General features: G+C 37.9%; 1 non-coding gene and 1 pseudogene across 1 annotated transcript; both read right to left on the bottom strand.

Moving 5' to 3' along the window:
- Nucleotides 1–1,036: 1,036 nt before the first annotated feature.
- On the bottom strand, nt 1,037–21,877 carry LOC121025746 (glyceraldehyde-3-phosphate dehydrogenase-like; annotated as a pseudogene).
- Nucleotides 20,129–20,213, bottom strand: TRNAQ-UUG (transfer RNA glutamine (anticodon UUG)). Its single transcript has one exon. It is a non-coding gene; the product is annotated as a tRNA-Gln (tRNA).
- Nucleotides 21,878–22,719: the final 842 nt, after the last annotated feature.

Here is a 22,719-nt window from a genome sequence, read left to right as displayed (position 1 = left end):
GTATGTTTATTAGGCTTTTTAGAATTCATCCTCCCATTTTGTCTCCTTTGCCTAAAGGCAAAAAATTGGATTTTATTTTTTTTTTATTTATTAAAAAATTTTTTTAATGTTTATTTATTTTTGAAGGAGAGAGAGAGAGAGAGAGAGAGACAGAGTGTGAGCAGGGAAGGGGCAGAGAGAGAGGGAGACACAGAATCGGAAGCAGGCTCCAGGCTCAGAGCCGTCAGCATAGAGCCCCACACGGGGCTCGAACTCACAAACCGCGAGATCATGACCTGAGCCGAAGTCGGAGGCTTAACCGACTGAGCCACCCAGGCGCCCCTTAATGGTTGGATTTTAAAAGAATCACATATATTCTAGATATTAATCCCTCATTAGTTTTAGACATTGCTAATAAATTTTTCTATTCTATCATCTGTCTACTAACTTTGTCAGTATCATTGGACAGAAATCAAATTACTGAATTCATAAATTTAGCTTTATTGTGTGTGCTTCTGAATCATGTTCTAAGAGCGTCCCCAGACCTAGGGAACACAAAATATTCACCTACATTTAATATGATGAACTGTATATTATTTTGTTTTATAAATAGAACTTCAGTGAATTAATAGTCCATCTTTTAAAGTATTTTTAAGAGATACAGGTTTATATTTTGCTTACAATGAGACGGATCTTCCTACATAATTTGCTAAACCAATTTTTTCTTTTGATTTGTGCTGTTAATTCTGTCATATATTATGTTATATTCACATTCTTACACATATGTGAATCTATTCGTATTTGCTTTCCTTATTCTGTTCCATCAGAGTATTTGGTTTTTCATTTTTTTTCCTTTCTGAGTACAGTATACATTATTGGTGGTACATGACAATGTAGGGTTCCCCAAATCCCCCCTCTTCTTCAGGGGATCTGGGATGGAAACTGTGTAGAGGTGAGGAGATTCTCAGTGTGTTGAGGGATGAGTTGGGGAGAGGACTCCCCAGTAACTGAGGGCCTCTGTTCTTCTTGTCACTGGGGCTGGTGGTCCAGTGGTCTCTCATTCCTTGGAGGCCTTTTATACCATAAGGTCCACCACCTGGTTGCTTTAGCAAAATTCATCGTCATACTTGACAAAGTGGTCATTGAGAGCAATGCCAGTCCCCGCATTGGAGGTGGAAGAATGGGTGTCACTGTTGATGTCACAGGAGATACCTGGTCCTCAGTGTAGCACAGGATGCCCTTGAGGGAATCCTCTGATGCCTGCTTCACCACCTTCTTGATGTCATCATATTTGTAGCTTTCTCCAGGTGTCAGTTTGGATCCATGACTGACAGGTCAGGGGTGGGGACACGAAGGCCACGTCAGTGAGCTTTCTGTCCAGCTCAGGGATGACCTTTCCTGCAGCCTTGGCAGTTCCAGTAAAAGCAGGGATGATGTTCTGGGAAGCCCCTCAAACATCATGCCACAACTTCTCAGAGGGGCCGTCCACGGTTTTCTGGGTGGGAGTGATGGTGTGGACTGTGGTCATGGGTCCCTCCACAGTGCCAAAGTTGTCACAGATGACCTTGGCCAGAGGACAATGCCAAAGTCGTCACAGATGACCTTGGCCAGAAAGACCAAGCAGTTGGTGGTTCAGGAGGCATTGCTGACGATATTGGGGGAGTTGGCATACTTCTCATAGTTCATGTTCCTCACAAACATGGGAGCATCAGCACATGGGGCAGAGATGATGACCCTCTTGGTCCCACCCTTCAGGTGAGCCCCAGCCTTCTCCATGGTGGTGAAGACCCCAGTGGATTCCACAACATACTCAGCACCAGCATCACGCCACTTGGTGTTGGCGGGATCTCCTAGAAGTTGGAGATGGGCTTTCCGATGATGACAAGTTTCCCATTATCAGCCTTGATTGTGCTGTGGAATTTGCCATGGGTAGAATCATACTAGAATATGTAGACCGTGTAGTTGAGGTCAAGGAAAGCGTCATTGATGGTGACAATAACCACCTCGCCAAAGTTAAAAGCAGCTGTGGTGACGAGGCACCCAATAGGGCCAAATTGACTTTCTCCAACCCTCACCGTTATGTTCAGCAACATGGTTAGCACTGCACCCAAAGATGTGGCTATCTGTCAAATGAGGAGGTGCAGAGCACCTGGAGTATTTCTTTAATATGTGTTCTTATACCAATGCTACCCTGTGTTGATTGCAATGATCCTGTACTCTGTTTTAAGACATCAGAAGACAAGAACTCTAGTTTCTCCTTTACAAGATTGACTTGCCTACTTATAAATCTCTACTTTGTCCTATAAATTCTACTGTAATTTTACTGTTGTTAAAACACAACTGCAATTTTTTGGGGGCTTGAACTCTATAGATTAATGAGAACTGATTTTTTTAATTGAGGTATAATTGACATAACACACTATATTAGTTTTAGGTGTACAATGAAATGATTTGAAACTTGTATACACTGCAAAATAATCACCACAATCAGTCTAGTTACCATCCATCACCATAAAGTTACACAATTTTTTTCTTATAATGAGAACTTTTAAAATTTACTCCCATTGGCAACTTTCGAACATACACTATGGTATTATTAACCATAGTCACCATGCTGTACGTTACATCCCATGACGTATTTTTACGTGGAAGATTGTATCTCTTGACCTACTTCATTCATTTTACCCAACTCCTAACCCCCTGCCCTGTGACAGCCACCATTTTGTTTTCTATGTCTATGAGCTTTGCTTTTGTTTTGTTTGTTCATTCATTTTGCTTTTGAGATTTCACGTGTAAGTGAGATCATGTGGTATTTGTCTTTCTCTGATTTATTTCACTTAATACACCCAAGGCCCATCCATGTTGCTACAAATGGCAAGATTTCATTCTTTATTTGTGGCTCAGTAGTAGTCCATTATGTATGTGTACATCTTGTTCATCCATTCATCCATCAATGAACACTTAGGTTGTTTTCATATCTTGGCTATTATAAATAATGATTTAATGAACATAGGGGGTGCATACATCTTTTTGCCTTAGCATTTTTGTTTTCTTCAGGTGACTACCCAGAAATGGAATTGCTGGATCATATGGTGGTTCTGTTTTATTTTTTTGAGGAACTTCCCTACTGTTTTCCACAGTGGCTGTACCAATTTACATTCTTACCAACAGGACCCAAAGTTTCCCTTTCCTCCACATCCTTAACAACACTTACTTTTTTTGTATTTTTGGTAATAGCCATTCTGACAGGTGTGAGGTGCTATCTCATTTTGGTTTTGATTTGCATTTCTCTGATGATCAGTGTGGTGTTGAGCATCTTTCAAGTGCCTGTTGGCCATTTGTCTTCTTTGGAAAAATGTCTATTCAGGCCCTCTATTCATTTTTATATCAGACTGATGGTTTCTTTACTATTAAGTTCTATGAGTTCTTCATATATTTTGGATATTAACCCTGCATCAGATAGATGGTTTGCAAATATTTCCTCCCATTTAGTATGTTGCCTTTTCATTTGGTTGATGGTTCCCTTTGCTGTGCAAAAACTTTAAATCTGTTATGTTTCTATATGCTAACAGCAAAGTATCAAAACAAGAAATTAAGAAAACAATCCCATTTACCATTGCACCAAAAAGAATAAGGTACCTAGGAATAAATTTAACCAAAGAGGTGAAAGACCTGTACACTGAAAACTGTAATATATTGATGAAAGAAGGTGAATAAGACACAAATAAATGGAAAGATATTCTGTGCTCATGGATTCAAAGAATTAATATTGTTAAAATATCCATATTACCCAAAGCAACAAATTCAATGCAGTACCTATCAAAATCTCAACAGCATTTTTCACAGAAGTAGAACAAACAGTCCTAAAATTTGTATGGAAACACAAATGACCCTAGGTAGCCAAAGCAATCTTGAAAATAAAGAACAAAGTGGTTAAGATAGTAAGTATTCTATAAGTATGCTATACTTATAGTATTCTATGCTTTAGATGTAAGAATAAGTCCATTCCATACTCCAGAGTGTGAGAAATTAAGATCTAGCTTTCCAGGGAATAGTTATGTATATTTAGAATTCTTATCTAAGGATTTGTCCCATGTAGTCAGCTTATTTATTTATCCAATAACTTATTTATGTCAGTATAGGGTCATGTATATTTATTTTATACTTTTGATTAAAATCTAATGTAGTTTTGGTGTTCCAAATAAATTTATATAATATATAAAACATAATACTGTATATAATGATCCCTAATTTATATCTTATATAATAAAACATAAATATTAAAATATTTTTGCACATAGTACTATACTGTTTTTTTTAACTTGGTTTTTTTTTTATTTTTTTAAAAATTTACTTCCAAATTAGTTAGCATACAGGGCAACAATGATTTCAGGAGTAGATTCCTTAGTGCCCTTTCCCCATTTGGCCCATCCCCCCTCCCACAACCCCTCCCGCAACCCTCAGTTTGTTCTCCATATTTATGAGTCTCTTCTGTTTTGTATACTGTTTATTTTATTCCAATTTTGGCCATTTGGAGTTCCTTGAGATTGATTCCTGTGTTCCTTTGACATGCTTCCATCCTTGTGTTTCTTGAGCACACTCTTGTTTTCTGGCACTATAAGATGCTACAAGCCCATTTTCACTTTCACTTACTGCAGACATAAAATCAGCCATTTCTCCAATGAGCTCTAGTTTCTTTCATTGGAAAGTGGTATTTAGAAAGCAAGATCTAGGCCAAGGGTATGCTTTGCTACTGGGTTGTCATTGTGTCTACATCTTGTCAAAGGACCCAATTAGGAAATGTCCGTATTTATTCTAACCCATGCTTATGTTTTTTTAAAAAAATAAGCTTAGTGCCCTGTTCCCCTGTTTTCTTATTTAACCCTTCACTCTCTGGTTTGGTAGTTTGCATTTTTGGTTTGTTGGTTTTGGTTTTGTGTGTGTGTGTTTTTTTTTTCTCCAGCGTTCTTTAAAACCCATCCATGCTATACAACTATAAGCATTTTCTATTTTCCTTTTTTCTCTCTATTTTTTAGATGCATAATTTTATTTTTTTGTAATACATAACATTTATAAATTAATTTTTTACCTTCATCTTCACTCAGGTTTTAGTTTTATATGTATGTTTTAAAATATTCAACATAAGTCCTTTTGTTGAAGTTATCTCTGTCATCACTTGTATAAAAATTCATCCTCTAGTAGATTCCTCAAGAAAGGCTAATGGGCGCAGAATTCCTTAAATTCTTTTTAAAAATGTTTCCATTTTTATTGTGGTATACTTGGCAAATAAACATTGTAAATATTTAAAGTGTATAATATCATGGTTTGGTATATGTATTCATTGTAAAATGATTACCACGGTCAAGCAAATTAACACATCTATTGCCTTTCATAATTACCTTTTTTTTTTGATGTGGTGAGAAAACTTAAAATCTAGTGTCTTAGTAAAGTTCAAGTGTACAATTCAGTATTATTAACCATAGTCACCATGATCTACATTAGGTCTTTAGAACTTATTCATCTTATGACTGGAAGTTTGTGTCCTTTGACCAACCCCTCCCCATTTTCCCTGACCCCTAACCCCTGGCAACCATGGTTTTATGTTTATTCTTTTATGTTGAAATTTTATTTTAGTAACATTGATATTTAAAGGAAACCTTGGCTGGATATACAATCCTTGATTCACACTTTCTTTGTTAAATAGCTTAGTACTTTAAATAAACCTTATATCTTATGGGTGTTTTAAATTTATAGCAAAATTAGGGAAATAGTATGGAGTTCCTATAAATCCCATACCCAGTTTCCTGTTGTTATATCTTTCTGTACCATGGTATATTTGTCATTGTTAATAGGCCAATATTATTACATTATTATTAAAAGAAATCAATACTTTATTTATATTCCCTTAATTTTTATTTAACATTCTTTCTATATTCCCAGATCACATCCAGAATACCATAATATATTTAGTTTTCATGACTCTTTAGGCCCCTCATGGTTGTGATAATGTCTTAAACTTTCCCTATTTTTGATGACCTTGACAGTTTTCAGGAGTACTGGTCAGGGATTTTGGAGAATGCCCCTCAATTAGGCTGTTTCTGATGCTTTTCTCATGTTTAGATTGGAATTATGGATTTTGGGGAGGAATACCATAAGAACTGAAATGCCATTGTCCTCATATCAAGAGTTCATATTACAATATAACTTATAATTCTGATCTTAACCTCAGCCACCTAGCTGAATTAGCTTTTGTCATGGTTCTCCACTGGAAAGTTACTCCTTTTTTTTTCTTTTTTAGAAAGAAGTAATTATGTGCAGTCCACTCTCAGGAGGGGGGAGTAAAGTCATTCTCTGCCCCTCCTTCACAAAAGTCCTGTGGTTCAGCTATTCAACCCTCCCCACGGTAAACACATGGCAACCACTGATGCACTTGCTATCTCTAGAATTTCGCTTTTATTCAGCATGTCATATAAATGGAATCATACAGTATGTAGCCTTTTAGAGAGTGGCTTCTTTACTTAATAATGTGTACTTAAGGTTCATCCATGTTTTTGTATAGCTTCATGGCTCATTTCTTTTTATTGCTGAATAGTATTCTATTATAAAGATCGAGCACAATTTGTTTATCCATTCATGTATTGAAGGACTGCTTGATTCCTTATAAGCTTTAGAGATTTGAAGTAAAGCTGCTATAAACATGTGCGTGTAGGTTTTTGTATGGACATAAGTTTTCAAATCAGTTGAAACCTAGGATCATGACTGCTAGATTGTATGACAAGACTGTGTTTACCTTAGTAAGAAATGGCTAAATCACCTTCCGAAGTGGCCATATTCCATTTTTCATTCCAAGCAGCAAAGGATGAGATTTCCTGTTGCTCATGTTTGTTTTGATTTTTTTCATATTCTTAAGTGCTTGTTTTAATATATTTAATTCTTTTTGTAGTGTAGAGTTACAGTTCTATTCTGCTTCCAGGGTGTTTTTCAGGGTTAATATACTCAGTTGAGTGAAATTTCATTCCGAATTTTGTAAATATTTTGGCATGGATATTACTTTCCTCTTGCCTGCTTTTATGGCATTGGGGTGATTTATAATATTCCTAGTTTAACATTGCCCTTTGTTGTCAGTCTAGCAAAGTCTAGGTTCTGTAGTAGTGTTTTATTTCTCCATTATTTCTCTATTTTATTTTGTTTACTTTGATGGCGAGAGAGGGGTTTTGAGTGTTGTGAATCTTTGGTTTAAAGTTTACCTTGTATTTTTCAGGACTTTAAATTTTCATTTTTTCTTTCTTCATTCCCAACGTCATGTCGTTGCCACGGACTGATTTTTCCTTCCTTGTAGCCTTTGGGAGCTAAGGGATTGTAAAACTGTCCTTTTAAATATTACGTAGTTCTATAAATTGCCTCTGGCCCTTGAAACCAAATTTATGTTGAAATTTCCTACCTGTACTCCGTACTCTGACTTCCCTGAACCCTTCATCACTGTGTTCAGACTTAGAGCTGGTTTAATCTGGCCACAGGTTGTTGCGTCACGACAATCTGTCGCCGTCGTGAGGCGGCCAGTTCACCTAAAGGTGCACATTCCAAATCGCGCTGAGGCCTCTCTAGCCACAGTACCCCTCACAGCTTTTCCCAGTCTGCATTGCTCATCACAAAGCCCTGTGATAGGGAAGGGTCATGGAGGCGTGAGTGTAAGTAACTGTGTGCTAAGTATTGTTGATTTCACTTTGCTTCCCTCGGTCATTTTGTAATTTCAGCATTCCGTCTTGAAGTAATGCTGAGGTGTGATTTTGGTGTCAAATCTTCATAGTTCTGAACTCACTTCACATATGTAGAGAAGGAAATTTTGGGAGTTGATAAATACACATTCTTTTCAGCTCTCTGGAAGTTCCGGCTCTTTCTACCCATCTCTCTGTCTGTCTCTGTTATTAATGCCCATTGCAGAGTATTGCACTTTTCAGAGATAATTTTAAGATAAAGAATGCAGTTTAGAAGTTGTGAGCAGGAAGCTTGGAGTCAGGTTTGAATTATAGTTTTGGCTTTCCTATTTATCTTGGGCAATTTATTTACTTTTTTTTTTAAATTTTTTTTTCAACATTTATTTATTTTTTGGGACAGAGAGAGACAGAGCATGAACGGGGGAGGGGCAGAGAGAGAGGGAGACACAGAATCGGAAACAGGCTCCAGGCTCCGAGCCATCAGCCCAGAGCCCGACGCGGGGCTCGAACTCCCGGACCGCGAGATCGTGACCTGGCTGAAGTCGGACGCTTAACCGACTGCGCCACCCAGGCGCCCCTTGGGCAAGTTATTTAAATGAATCTGTTTTGTAATGTTATTGTGAGGAATAATAAGAAAAATACAGGAAATGCCAAGTATAAAGTATGCCACCTGTAGGAGTTTAGTGAATATCAAATCTTAGTGGCAACACATCAGTGTGACAGTTATACTTGGGTTGCATATCTTCTAGTTTTGGATTATTTCTATATGGAGAACTCACAAGATCCATTTAGTAAGTCCATCCATTCCTAAAATATTGTATTAGAGTCCAAAATGCATGTGGCATTGTAGATAGAAAGCATTATAGATTTGTGAACCATAGGAAACTTTGTATTTAAATTTAATTTCATAGACCAAACTACAAAATGATAGTAATAGTCAGCCATTACCATGAGAAGTAAAATCTGTTAAAACCAAATTTCTTAGGAGGGAGTAAGACGGCGACAGAGTAGGAGAAATCCCACGAGTACAACTACATAACTACCAAATCATCCGAAATACCCAGAAATTGACCTAAATACTGACAACAAACTCCATAGCTAAATAGCCAAAGCGACCTTGAAAAAGAAAAGCAAAACTGCAAACATCAGAATTCCAGACTTTATATTACAAAGCTGTCATCATCACAACAGTATGATAAAAATGGCGTAAAAATAGACACATAGATCAGTAGATAAAATATAAAATGCAGAAATGAACCCACAGCTATACGGTTAATTAATCTTTGGCAGAGAATGAAAGAATGTCCAGTGGGAAACACCACTTTCTTATACCATACACAAAAATAAATTAAAATTGGATGAAAGACCTAAATGTGAGACAGGAAACCATCAAAATCCTAGAAGAGACCACAAGCAGTCACTTCTCTCTAGATATTTCTCCTGAGGCGAAAGATAACAAAAGCAAAAATGAACTATTGGGACTTCATCAAAATGAAAAAGCTTGTTCACAGCTAAGGAAACAATCAACAAACTAAAAGGCAGCATACAGAATGGGAGAAGATATTTATAAATGATAGATTTGGTAAAGGTTTAGTATCCAAAATATTATAAAGAACTTATAAAACGCAACACCCATAATGGAATACTCCAATCAATAAATGGACAGAAGGCATTAATAGACATTTTTCCAAGGAAGACATACAGACGGCCAGTAGACACATGAAAAGATGCTCAACATCACCATCACTCATCATCAGGGAAATGCAAATCAAAACTACAATGAAATATCACCTCACACCTATCAGAATGGCTAAAATCAACAACAGATAAAACAGGTGTCGGTGAGGATGTGGAGAATGGGGAACCTCCTTGCACTGTTGGTGGGAATGCCAACTGGTGCAGCCACTGTGGAAAACAGGATGGAGGGTCCTCAAAAAGTTAAAAATAGAACTACCCCCACGATCCAGCAATTGCACTACCAAGTATTTGCCCAGAAAATAGAAAGATACTTCAAAGGGATACATGCACCCTGATGTTTATAACAACATTATGTATAATAGCCAAAGTATTATTCATTGATTGATGAATGGATTAAGAAAAGGAGGTACACACACACACACACACACACACACACACACACACACACTGGAATATTACTCAGGCATAAAAAAATGAAATCTTGCCATTGCAAATCTTGCAATGGCATGAATGGAACTGGAAAGCATTATGCTAAGTGAAATAAGTCAGAGAAAATCAAATACCGTATGAGACAAGGGGAAAAAAAGAGAGGGAAACCAAGAAGTAAACTCTTAAATATAGTGAACAAACTGATGGTTACCAGAGGGGAGGTGGTTGGGGAGATGGGTTAAATAGGTGATGGGGATTAAGGAGGGGTCTTGTAATGAGCACTGGGTGGTGTATGGGAGTATTGAATCACTATATTGTACACCTGAAGCTAATATTACACTGTATGTTAACTAACTGGAATTTAAGTGAAAACCTGAAAAATATAAAGTGACCTAGCAAACAAACAAGCAAGAAACCAGTTTCTTCTAGTAGATGCTTAACTGGAAAAATAGAATAGATTATTGATATAAAACGTTTATTATTTGTTTTCATTTTATGTCTTTGGAATCAATATTTACATAAAAAATTGACCAAGAGAAAATTTCAGAGCCTCTTCCTATTTGACTGATGTTCTGGGACTGAAATTTCCTGTTCATGGATAAATTTGTTCTGACTTTTTATTTATCCTAGTTCATTTGAAATTAGCATCATTTTGCTTTACTGATTTTATTTAAATTCTTATTCATGTAGTAAGGAAATAAGTAAGTAATGTTCTAGTTCCACAATTTTGTTATTTGGTTCACTAATAATTCAACAACTAAAATATTTTTTTTTTCTAAGGGCACTTACGTGGCTCAGTCAGTTAAGCATCTAACTCTTGATTTTGGCTCAGGTCATGATCTCACAGTTTGTGTGTTGAGCCCCACACTGGGCTCCTTGCTGACAGTGTGGAGCCTCTTTGGGATTCTCTCCCCTCCCCACTCTGTCCCTCCCCCACCCTCTCAAAATAAATAAACATTAGAAAAATGAAACAGGAACTACTAAATATTTGTGACTCTAAGCTAAGGCTTTATTGCCTACCCCATGAAGGTATAACAAAGTACTTGGATGTGATGTGTTCTCAACGTTTATTTGTTTTTGGGGACAGAGAGAGACAGAGCATGAACGGGGGAGGGGCAGAGAGAGAGGGAGACACAGAATCGGAAACAGGCTCCAGGCTCCGAGCCATCAGCCCAGAGCCCGACGCGGAGCTCGAACTCCCGGACCGCGAGATCGTGACCTGGCTGAAGTCGGACGCTTAACCGTCTGCGCCACCCAGGCGCCCCGGATGTGATGTGTTCTATGAACACAGCACAAAGAAGATAATTCCATAGGATATTGCTAAGTAACTTACTAAGTCATGGTACTGAAGGGCAACATGGCAAAATTGTGAACATTGTAACCCTGTTCTCATATTAATAGCTTCCATTTGTTGTTTGTTTGTTTGTTTGCTTATTTCATTTTAAATCCTGTTGTCAGTGACCTCATGATACCTGCTCTGCACCAAAGTTTCTTCAGTAAACCCAACTTCCATTGGGAATTCCATAGAAGAGCCTGAATAATGTACCTTTTTAATGAGTGCATATTTAACAATTAAGAGTACAACCCTATTGACATGCCCATTGGGTCAGAGTGAAGACTGGTAGACCTGGTCCACATAAAGAAGTTGCAATTAATTACCTCTCAAGTTGTAGCTTCTTCTGCCGGTTTATGCCCCTGCACTTTTCAAAGTTGCATTGTATTTCAGTTAACTGGATCTGTTTGAAATGAAAGATCTGGTCTGATTTGCTGCTAAGAAAGCTAGGTTTTCCCTGTTGCCCGTAAACTATGCCAAATGAGATGGAAAAAAAATGAAAAGCAGGTGGTGGGGGGAGCTGCCATCTGTCAGGTTTAAAAGTCAAACACTTAGTCTTAGAACTTTAGTAAAGACTAGCAGAACATTTAAACATGTTTATTTTTTTCAAAAGATACATTAATAAGAATTCTGTTTTATTTTGTTCCCCAAAGAAAATGTTTTATATATGTATATGTGTATGTATATATGTATGTGTATATATATAATACAGCAGAAAATCATATTCATTAGCCTGAATATATCGTGAATGAATTACCTTATCCAAAGCAAAATAAAGCTCTTTCCGCAATTTATAACATGCAAAATTTTGCTGGCACTCTAATAAGAATGATACCGATTTCAATTTGGCAGCTGACTTAAGATCCTACTAGCATCATTAAGGTTGTGACCTTTATCAGTATCTTGCCCTATTGTGAGATAAAAAAATAATCTGCATTTTTTTTTGTGGGCTGAACTTGTACTTTATGGGAAAGTTGAATGTATATTACCGAATGCCAACCTTTGTGGTTAAATAGATGCTATGTGTAAAAATAGAAGCTAGCTAGCACTGGTTGCATTTTAATTTTTTTTTTTTTTTGTTTTGTTTTTCTTTTACAATTTCCTGAACAGTGATGAAATTTTGGGAAAATTACCAAAGGTACAAGCCAATTCTCTTTAGAATATCTCTCAACTCCTTCACAGACTAACCCAGTTAATGGAGTACTCCAAGTCTTGATGCAAATGTTCACTAATAATTGATGTGACTACAACCAAAATATATTTCCAAGCTAATAAGGAGTAAAGTACATCTTTTTTTTTTTAATTTTTTTTTCAACGTTTATTTATTTTTGGGACAGAGAGAGACAGAGCATGAACGGGGGAGGGGCAGAGAGAGAGAGGGAGACACAGAATTGGAAACAGGCTCCAGGCTCTGAGCCATCAGCCCAGAGCCCGACGCGGGGCTCGAACTCACGGACCGCGAGATCGTGACCTGGCTGAAGTCGGACGCTTAACCGACTGCGCCACCCAGGCGCCCCGTAAAGTACATCTTCTAACTTGATGTTTCCCTACGTAAAGATTTGAGCATATGAAGTAGCAGGTGGTTCAATGCCTAATAACTGTTTTGGGGCCAGGAGATCTTAATTTGGAGTTCATGGATCCTGGGTCTCTGCTAATTAAATTCAACTGGTATGTGAATTTGGAAAGGGAAAATTACATCTCTTTTTCCCCCATCTCCAAAAAATTAGCATTTCCTTTGATTTTGAAAGTAGGCGACAGAGCACTAGAATAAAGAGACCATACCTATGACTTTGTCAGCAATAGACAACGCAGATAATTCCATGCGCATAAAAAAGTTGTAATTATAGTGAAATAAAATTTGAGCTCATCTTATGTCAAATTTATGATCCTTGTAGACCTGATGATCATCTTGTACCAAATTTGTTATAAGGAAGAAAATATATTACTGTATTGTCTAAATTTGAAAATATTTTGACAACTATTTCAATATAACTGTTTTTTTCATTTGCGAATATATTAAAAGTACCTACTTCAACTGGTTATTCTAAGGATAAGTGGGATAATATGTATGAAGTGCTTAGAACAGGGTCTGAGACACAGTATATCCTGTCGTTACCTGCTTTTAGAGATTTCATAATTCTACTGGAAATACAGAGCATGCTTCCGTGAAACTTACCCATATGTGACAGGAGGTAATGTGTACCAAAATAAATAATCGAAATGAAAAGTATTTTAGGAATTCAAATAAAGGGAGAAATTAGAGTTGTCTAGGATTCTTCTAAGATGGTCATGGAGGAAAGAGATTGAGTTTAGCTGGGTTTGCCTTCCAACTCATAAAGGCTGATTATAGTGTATGTGAGCATTGCTGAGTGTAAGCAGTGGCTCTGGAGTGGGTTTTAGGGGGACGCTTGCGATGGCACAAAAAGATGAATTACTTCGTCGACAGTCTTAAAGTTTCCCTATGTGATTCCTGCTGGTGCTGCTATGGAAAGTTGATACAGTTCCACAGGCAAACAGGAAAAGCGGTGTGGCAGGGTGTGGAAAGCATGGGCTCCTGAAGCAGGTTCGGCTTTCCATCCTGCCTCTGGAGCTTTTGGAAAATTTCTTAAATTCTCTGCGTTTTTTTTTTTTTTTTTTTTTTTTTTTCCGCATGAGATTCTGTTTGCTTACTCATGAAGCAAATGCTTATCACTTATTTTGTGCCAGGTACTATGCTAGATTCTGAGGATGAGGCAAATAAGATACATAACTCCTCGTGGAATTTAAAGTCTCTAAAATGAGAAAATTATACCTACCTCATAGGGTTCTGTTGAAGATTAGGGATGTTATGAATTCGTGTTCTAATAGTGTAAAATGTAAAGAAGACAATATATTTAAACCGTGTGTTACCATCCCTGACCTATAGCAGGTCCCCAGTACGTGCCCACTGGTTCTGGAACAAACTCTGAAAGGTATTCAGGTGAGTCTAACACACAGTCAGATTTGACGACCGCTAAGCTGGAGCAGCGGTTCTCAAACGTGATCGCATGTTGGAATCACCTGGGGAGCTTACAAATTACCGATCATGGGTCCCACACCCAGAAATTCTGATTTACTTTGTCTCGGGTGCAGCTTGGGTGTGCGGATCTTTAAAAGTTCCTCAGGTAATTAGAATCTGCAGCCAAGGCGGGGAACAACTAAGGAAAATACCAAGCGTCCAAATATGCCAAATTTAAAGCTTTTGACTTTTTATTTTCACTCTCCGTCCTAAATTTTTGGTGATAGCACTCACTAGGGATTTCGCCAAATGCAATTTTACAATGGCCAGACTCCTTCTGTGACATAAAATTGGAGAAAAGTAAGCAACGTGAAGATGTTCGTTTATCACATATTTTATAGTGCTACAATGGAGGAATGTGTGAAGCCAGGCTATTTATTGGGTTTTACAGCCAGACATTAAGGAAGTGTGTGCGTGTGTGTGTTTGCATACTTCTTGTAACTACCCTCTGGTACAATATTATCCCATTTAGATATGTGTAAAAAGAGGTTTACGATAAGTAACTTGACTGTCATAATAAAGCTAGTATGTTTCAGTACCTTGGTTTAAAACCAATTCTGCCAGGGGCGCCTGGGTGGCTCAGTCGGTTAAGCGGCCGACTTCAGCTCAGGTCACGATCTCACGGTCCGTGAGTTCGAGCCCCGCGTCAGGCTCTGGGCTGATGGCTCGGAGCCTGGAGCCTGCTTCCGATTCTGTGTCTCCCTCTCTCTCTGCCCCTCCCCCGTTCATGCTCTGTCTCTCTCTGTCTCAAAAATAAAAAAAAAACGTTAAAAAAAAATAAATAAAACCAATTCTGCCAGACTCCAAAACATACACGTTTAACTAGTTAGTCCTGTCTCATAAAGAGGTGACTCTTGGCTTGTATTTTAGAACTCTTGCCTTGCTCTGGCCAGAAAATATTCCCTCGGGCTCTTGGTTGTCATTTGGCTTTTGACTTGTTGCTTTTCTAGAGTCCCAATGTCTGTGTACTGTTTATGTATGCTATCATTGTGGCTCTCAACCTACTTCTGACCTGAAACTTTATCCGACAGTTAGTATCTTCTTTAATACTTACATGGTGGTAAACACAGTGATTGTGTATTACAGATGAGAAAACTGAGGCTCACCAGTTAGGTAATTTGCCAGAGGTAACAACTAGTTAGTACTGAAGCCAGTACGAGAATTCAGGAATACCAAAGTGCATTCTTTCAACGACCACAATGGAATCCTCCCACTAGTCCACTCTGGTCTCCTTTCCCTATCATTTCCCATCTCCCTCCATGGCATCCAACAGCTATCTGCAACATAAGTACACATTCAAGGGGGGAAACCTCTCCATCAAGACCTCAGCAGCCGCTTGGGAGAAACTAAAGCCCGTCGATTTAAGATCACATGCAAATTAAAGTTAACTTGATAGGGAAGCATTGAACCCGATGTTCTCAGAAAAGACATCTGCTCAGAAGAAAGGAAATAGTAGGCATAGTGGCAATAGTGATATTGTCAAATAGTGATATCACTCATTTTGTGCCTCAAGTAATCAAGAAAAAGGTATAATACAATTTGTTAAACAGGTTGAATTCTAGGAAGATTCATTCCAGAGATGACTAAGTAAGGGGGAGAAATAGTTTTGGAGCTTAAATGTATAAGTTGCTGTCATTTAGAAAATTATATATACCACTTTATTCTCTAATAAAAAAATAAAAATAATAAAATAAGCGTATGTGTAATTCACCAGCTCCCTTTTGGTAGATTGTAATCTCTGAATTGGAATTTAATGTTGTCTGCCCAGCTTTTATCTGAAGATGCTATTAAAAACAATTCACAACTATACTTGCTCTGGTATTTTTCTGGAGGACATATCCACAACGTTATTTAATGTGCTGTATAAAGGCACTCATCTCTAGTTTAGTCAAAGCTAGGCTTCCCTTAAATAATAGTATGGTTTATAATCATGAAACTGTCTCACATGTAGCTCAAAATTGTTTAAAATGCCAACAGTATTGAAAGTGATTTATTAGAGACGCAAGTTTGCCCATGGAATGTACGGATGGCTTTTCAATAAAGTGATAATAAAGTAATTAGACCCGCATATCCCATAGCTCCTACTAGAGAACATTAATTTCGTGGGATATTTAAAATTGGTATGCAAAAAAATTTTCTTAGTAAGCTTGAAAACACTGGGTTCAATGAATGTATATCCATTTTTTTTCTTATAGGACTTCTCAGTGCCTTTAATGTGCTTTTGATTTCCCCAAAGGAGAATATATTCTGCAACATTTCCCAAGCTTATTTGACCATTTAACCATTTGTTTACAGGGTATCCCATAAACACAGAAAATGTGCATTAGATATTTTAATGAAAAATGAAGGTTTGGGGAATCTGTAATTATGCTGAATTAAAGGGAAAGAAAGGAACTAGAATTATAGCAAGGCTTGCCTAGCCTGCTCCTCTCTAGTCTGAAACAGCTGTATTAATGGTTTTGAGGGGCATTAAGATGTTTGGTGAGGGCTGATCTGGATAAGAGCCAGATCACAGGTCCATATGGGATAGACACAACATAGGAATGAAAAACATCACAGGACTTCATCTCAAAAGAATGGAAGGAACATTTCTAAATACAGATTTCCCTTTTTTTTTTCTCCTTTTTCTTTATTCACTATGTGATTCAATTTATACAATGAGCAAGTCAGAAAAAAGCTAATCTATCACGGTGATAGAGGTTAGGCTAGTAGTTACCTCTGGGGGTTAGGTATTGACTGGGAAGGATGCAAAGGGAACATCTAGTTAATGGAAATACCCTATATCTTGATCTAGGTGAAGATTATATATATAAACAGCTATATATATATTATATATATTATACTACTATATACATTATATAAACAGCTTGATACAGTTTTCCATGTATATGTATCAGTATAAACATATACATGGAAAACTGTATCAAGCTGTTTACTGAAGATGTATATACATTATAGGCTGTAACATTTACACGAATAAAGAGGAAAATTTTTAAATGTAGGTAGTAAGTATTGATCTATATACACCTCCTCTATATTTTTGCTGCCTATTCAATACAGATTTCTTCATAGAAATTCCTTTTTAAAAATTTTTAATGTTGATTTTTGAAAGAGAGAGCACAAGCGAGTGGGGGAGGGGCAGAGAGAGAGGGAGACACAGAATCCAAAGCAGGCTCCAGGCTCCGAGCTGTCAGCACAGAGCTGGACACAGGGCTGGAACCCACGAACCGTGAGATCATGACCTGAGGCAAAGTTGGATACTTAACCAACTGAGCCCCCGAGACGTTCCTAGAAATTTCTTAATACAGATATTTGGTTTTTTTAATATGAAATTTATTGTCAACTTGGTTTCCATACAACACCCAGTGCTCATCCTAACAGGTGCCCTCCTCAGTGCCCATCACCCACCCTCCCCTCCCTCCCACCCCCCACCATCAACCCTCAGTTCATTCTCAGTTTTTAAGAGTCTCTTATGGTTTGGCTCCCTCCCTCTTTTTTTTTTTCCTTCCCCTCCCCCATGGTCTTCTGTTAATTTTCTCAGAATCCACATAAGGGTGAAAACATATGGTATCTGTCTTTCTCTATAATACAGCTATTTCAAGGGACCTCTGCACTGCCCTGGCCAGCATATCAACACAAAGGATGGAAGGATGGCTGTACATTCATAAGTAATATTTACAAGTTAGCACAAATATTTACCACTTACTGTTAGAGAGTAGCATTCTAAAGGAAGGATAGGCAATGGGAGCAGTCTGGCTCAGGAAGATGTTATCACTGATGTCATTCATAATCTCCGGTGCACGGTGATATTAGAAAAAAATAACTATGGGGAATTTTATTGTTATTTTTAAATTCTCCTACAGCGGTACGTTCCCTCGGTGCCTGCACCTGGAGTGAACCACTTCTATACCCCATACTTGGTATCTTGCTGCTATTAGAAGTTATCTGTAAATAGATCCCCACGTAAGACATTAAATTGCTAGCAAATTTTGACAAAACAATGATTCATTCGCATGTCTTTTGAAAACATCTAAAACAGATTTCGGCCAATACCGGACATTTTCACGTGTGCTAAGATTTATTCGAAACTAAATATATATATATTTGGAAAAAGAATTCAGTAGAGTTTCTAAAATGTGGCATGAGTATGGCCATAGAAATGAGTAGTTATAAACCTTGGCAGGCTTATTTTGAAATTCACTCAATAAATCTATTAAAATCAAGTGCCCTGGAAATTTCAGTTGCATAAATTTACCTCCAGCTGATCATCATCTTCATTAAAGTAATACTGAAATTGATTATAACCTGCGTCTCTTATCTCTTGTATTTTGAATGTGCAACATATTTAAAGTGAACCGAAATGATGTCCACCAAATTAAAAGGGCTGTTATTAATTGGACTCCTGTAGGATTTCTATTTCTACCTTGTCTCTGCTACAACTCTAATTCTGCTTGGAGACCTTATATTTCTTTCTCTCTCCAGAGGTTTTCCCTGGCTTTGTGTTATGCCCTCCAGTCTCTGATCCAAAATTACTTGTGCCCCTATGAGTGTATCCTCGTCTTTGCATCTCAGAAAGACATGACACACTATAAGCTTATGACTCCTTTTATCTGCTGAAAATGGAAATAAAACCTAAACCACCTCAGGGCCTGTTAGAGAAATAGAGGGTTCAAATGTCTTTCAGCAACATAACCCATAACCCAGAATGTGAAAGGGCGTTAGTGGTACTTTACGGGAGGCAGTAGAAATGTAGAAAATATCATTGCTAATTGATGATGGGATGACGGCCAATGATCACTAAAATAAGACAAAAATTCATGTGTATTCTGCATTTCATTTCTTGAATTGCTATTAAAAGAATGAAAATTCTGTCTGGTCTACTTAGGTCTAATATTAATATATTATTATCTAATAGATCAATATTATAATGATTTCCAAGAGAGCATACTCCAGATATTTATCAAGTTAAGGAACTTGGCATTTAAAAAGTTTTGAGCCCAACTTGCAACAGTATACAAAAACTAAGGTATATTAGAAACTGATAATTATGCTTTCAGATTCTAGATGCAATTGACAGAGGTAACGCCTCTAAATTACCACACACATGGGGAACCTGGGTGGCTCGGTCGGTTAAACATCTGACTTCAGCTCGGGTCATGATCTCACAGCTCGTGGGCTCGAGCCCCGTGTTGGGCTGTGTGCTGACAGCTCAGAACCTGGAGCCTGCTTTGGATTCTCTGTCTCCCTCTCTCTCTGCCCCTCCCCAACTTACTCTCTCTCTCTCAAAAATAAATAAATATTAAAAATGTAAATTACCACACACGTAACATAGATATCATCATTTAAAATAATTCAATAAAACAATAATAAAATGTCAACTATTCAAAAACACAAATAATCACTTCTTAAAGGACGATTGAACTGAGCAAGTGTGGTTCTAAACGTTCTGTCTGTAACCAGCTGTGGGACCTTGGTCTTTTAACTGCTCTGGCTTTCAACTTTCTTATCTATAAATGAAACGGTTTGAGTAGACCATCCTTAAAGTCATTTTCAATATGTCATTTGTAATGTGACCACTGTTTGACCTGCTTAAAGAAAAGGCTGCCACCTCCTTACATCTGTGATTTCAATTGTGAAACTTCACAAGGGACTTGTGAAGCTAGTCCAACTACAAATCTTCCATGTGCTTTAGAGGTGGCATGGCTTAATTCTTCATACCTACCACCTTGACAATTACTGATATCTGGCTTAAGTGTCCTTCAATTCAGAAATTCCATCAGACTCAAAATTCTCTTTATTAACAATCAACTTTTTTTTTTTAATGTTTTTTTTTTTTTAATTTTGAGAGAGAGAGAGTGCACGCAAGCTGGGTAGGGGCAGAGAGAGAGGAAGACACAGAATCTGAAGCAGGCTCCAGGCTCCGAGCTGTCAGCACAGAGCCTGACGCGGGGCTCGAACCCACGAACTGTGAGGTCATGACCCGAGCCAAAGTCGGACGCTCAACCGACTGAGCCACCCAGGCGCCCCTCAACTTTTTTTTTAAGTTAGGTCTTTCTCATTTATTTGTGGGAGAAGTGTGTTTTATCAAAATGTTGGCAATATGAACATACGTATTAGAAATATTGCTCTTCGTAGCTTTGGTTCAATGTAGCAAGCAATTACTGAAGATCTTTCTGAGACCCTGGGGAAGCTCCAGTGGTAAATGCAGGTATGTCCTGTGACTGCACATTTTCTCTCTAGCCATTGCATTGGGTTGAGGTGTTCCCTCTACTGTGAACATTGGTGTTAGGAATCATAATTCTCCCAGCTGTCCACTTACGTTTTGAGCACCAACCAATTGTTATTGCTGCATCTTCAGATGATGTTAAGGTGGAAACTTTACTCAAAGGATCAGATCTTAATATAGCTTCTAATGGGGAGTATTCAAATTTCGTGGTAATTATTGTTGTATTTATATAAGAATATGCTTAGAAAACATCTGGAAGCTGTTAACAACCCCTCTTCAATTAGAAGTCATAGCTTAGGATTCTGTGAGCATGCTTGTCAAGTGTTTTCTCTCCCTCGGAGAATAGTAGTATGTGGAAACAGAAACACAAACCAAACAAACAAAGCGTGAATTTTTAATTAAATTCCGGGGGTAGAAAAAAAAGTGATGGTTATTGGCTTCCATTCTATAAATTACTGGCAATACACTTCTCTAGATAGGTGGAAGTGACTTCTTTTGCAGATCCAGGCTTTGGGATTTTTCCTAATCAAGTAGGATAGGATATATAAGTAGAAACACACACACGCACACACGCACACATGCACACACACGCATCACAGCATAGGTCTTTGGCATCAGAGTTTGATTCTGTTCTTGGATCTGTGATTTTCCAGCTTCAAGTAACTTTATTCATCATTAGTTTTCCAATCTATGAAATGGAGACAATGAATGATACCTAGTTCACTGGGTTATCATGAAAAGTAAACTAAACAAAATATGTGTAGCAGAGTGAAAATACACCATTTAAATAGTTGGTAACAGAATTCTTCTTATTAAGGGAACTGTTTTTAATTAGAAAAATAAGCTATTTAGGCTGGGTACAGTATACTTTGTTGGTGGCCCATGACAAAGTAGGGCTCCCTAAGCCTTTCCCCTTCATGAGTCTGGGATAGAAACAGTGTCAAAGTCGGGATATTCGCTGTGTGATGTCGGATTCAGTGGAGACAAGGACTCCCCAGCAGCTGAGGGACTCTTCTGTGCTCTTAATGGGGCTGGTGGTACGAGAAGCATTGCTGACAGTCTTGAGGGACTTTTCATTCTTCTCACGGTTCATGCCCATCACAACCATGGGACATCACTAGAAAGGACAGCAAGGATGACCCTTTGGCTCCACCCTTCAAGTGAGCCCTCCAGCCTTCTCCGAGGTAGTGAAGACCCCAGATTCAGCACGAGCATTACCCCATTTAACGTTGACAGGATCTTGTTCCTGGAAAATGGAGATGGGCTTTCCACTGATGACAAGCCTCCCATTCTGAGCCCTGACTGTGCCATTGAACTTGCCACATGAAGAGTCATACAGTAACATGTAGACCATGTAGTTGAGGTCATTGATGGTGACAGTATCTACTCTGTCCATGAAAAGCAGTCCTGGTGACCAGGTGCCCAATATGGCCAAATGTATTTACTCTCACTTTCACCATTGTGTCTCAGAGGTGCAGCTGACATTGCACAAGAGGGTACTCCTGTCCGTTGAATGGGGCAGAGCAGAGAGCCTGAATTATTTAGCTATGGAATTATGGTCCTGAAACCATGGTTTAGAAAAAGTAGGAAATAATTAACTTCTCTGCTTGAGAATTGAATAGGACTTTTAGTCATGAGGAGAAGGAAGAGAGAGAGATAAGTGAAATTTTGCAAGTCTGAACTGTGAATAAATAAGTGGCTGGAAGTGTTCCGTATTAGGATTGCTAAAGGCTTAATACCACAAATAACTACTTTTGATTTCTTGGTATTCTTGCAATGTAAAATTCTTCTACCTGCTCATATGCTACCCACACAAATGTCATTTGTAAATAGTTCTTATAAATGGTTTAGTACAAAGAAGAGAAGGGTGGTATGATATTAGAGAATAAGGTTCAGACATGAGTGAAATCAGGGGCTTGGAGCTAAAAGTGAAAAAGTAAGGCCCTAGAAGAGCAGAAATCTTGGGGAGAACGATAGGCTGCAAGGAATGAGTAATACATGCTTAAATTAATTTATCTAAATGTCAAAAGCCAAAGTTACCTCTGCCACTATTCGGGTCACTTGTATAATTAATCTGTAGAGCGGCATATATTAAGTGCTCAGTAAATATCAACTGCTATTGTATAAGACGTAAGTAAATGTTGCATTGTGTTCTAGGAGTGATTGAACTAAAAGGAGAAAAAAGATGAGTAGAGTTTCAAATACTACCTCCTGTTTACCCCATAGTTGAAATTAGTTACTCTTTCCTTGACACTTCCAGAGGAAAATTCATACGCGTGGCTGCCTTCTTCAGAACACTATG

The sequence above is a fragment of the Herpailurus yagouaroundi genome, unplaced genomic scaffold (assembly GCF_014898765.1).
Source record: "Herpailurus yagouaroundi ecotype Mexico unplaced genomic scaffold, PumYag 67700, whole genome shotgun sequence".
Classification (NCBI taxonomy): domain Eukaryota; kingdom Metazoa; phylum Chordata; class Mammalia; order Carnivora; family Felidae; genus Herpailurus; species Herpailurus yagouaroundi.
This window is presented reverse-complemented; position numbering and strand designations above follow the sequence as displayed.